The sequence below is a fragment of the Frankliniella occidentalis genome, unplaced genomic scaffold (genome assembly GCF_000697945.3).
Source record: "Frankliniella occidentalis isolate FOCC.00 unplaced genomic scaffold, Focc_3.1 Scaffold2670, whole genome shotgun sequence".
Classification (NCBI taxonomy): domain Eukaryota; kingdom Metazoa; phylum Arthropoda; class Insecta; order Thysanoptera; family Thripidae; genus Frankliniella; species Frankliniella occidentalis.
Genome location: NW_026269748.1, coordinates 1 through 1516, shown reverse-complemented (window position 1 = coordinate 1516; position 1516 = coordinate 1).

The following is a 1516-nucleotide window of genomic DNA, read 5'->3' as shown; positions in this document are numbered from 1 at the left end:
CCCCCCCCCTTTCCCGCATTCCCCGCTAGCCACGGCCGGCCCTGCTCCCTGCTGCCTGCCGCACTGCCTAGAGTGAGGGTGGTTTGTCTTTGAGGTGAAACGTGCCCCTAGCCATCAACCCCCTTCAGAAGCCCAGAGGTCTGACCGCCCGCTCAGCCCTGGTAGCCCTGGCGAGCCCGGCACAGCAGCCCAAGACGGTCCAGTAGGCACAGTACCCTGAGGTCGGGTCGAGATCAAGACGCCCGGCTCCAGCTCACCCTGCCCTGCCCTGCCCTCAAATTGTCCCCCCGGATAAACTACAGAGGGGCCGTCATGGAGAGCGGGCCGTGCTCCAGGACGCTCCCCCAGCAGCGCGGGGCGTTACCCTCTGGGACGAAGTGGGGTGACCCCACAGCGAAACACAATACCACACTCTCCATTTCCTTGCCGACTCGCCAACGGGGAAATGTGTGCAAGAAGTGTATAACATACCAGGAGGTGGCTGATTAGCCCCGGCGCACCTCTGCAGTTATACTTTGCTTGTCCCTGTTGTTCACGGCGCTCTACGGGCCGAGCGAGTAGGCAGCCCGCCCGCCCGCAGGAATGCGGTAACAACTACAGGACGTGCGGGGTGCCGAGGATTTATCGGCCACCTGGTACATGTAAATCAGCTGTAAATTTGTCCGCATTACAGCCGCTTAGAGCACGGGTTGGAAATGAGAAAGCACCCCGATAGAAGGGCGGTTGGTGCGACGATTTCACCCCGGCCCAGTGGCCGGTCCCGGTGCAGGGTTCAGTGAAGGGGCGGGGGCGGGACATCCCGGGCTGGAGGGCGCCGACAGGGCCGACAGGGCCGAGAGGCGAGGAGGGGAACGGCCTCGGGGACCGGGGCTGGGGCTGCCCCAGAGCCGACGTTGCACCTCGGGAACGAATCCAGGGTGTCAGTCGTCATCCGAGCCCCTCGAGAGCAACAACCCAGCTCGTCAGCAGCCATGTTCGCCAACGTGACTCCAGTCATCGCCGTCCTGGCCGCCCTGGCCGTCGTCGCCGTGGCCGTGCCCTTCCCCGCCGAGTCCTCGCCCGCCGCTGCCGGGAACCCCCTGACCAGGACCATCAACCGCGAGCCTGAATGTGAGTACCATAGGGTTTCGCCAATAACGGGTTCGCAATTATTTACCAGGGCGTTCAAACCCTGAGCTTTGCCGCTACCCCGATTTTACCGGTAAATGGAGAGCCTCCAGCACATCGGATTGGATTTGTCATTGTTCTCTGGGGTCAGTGCCCCCGCGGCCGGTGTGGATAGGACGTATATCGCCCTGCGCCTTGTGCGGACAAAGAACAGAACACAACATTGTTCTGTTCTTTTGAGAAAATTGTTGGAAGTGTTCGTGTTCGGTTCGGTTCGCATTATTTTTCAAAATTACTGGTCGGTTCTTGACACATCTCTATCTCTACCTTGTTCCCTCGTGAAACCCTTTAAGATCCAGATGATTAGGTTAGGCTGCAATCGCAATCCGATTTTTTTTTGGGGGGGGGG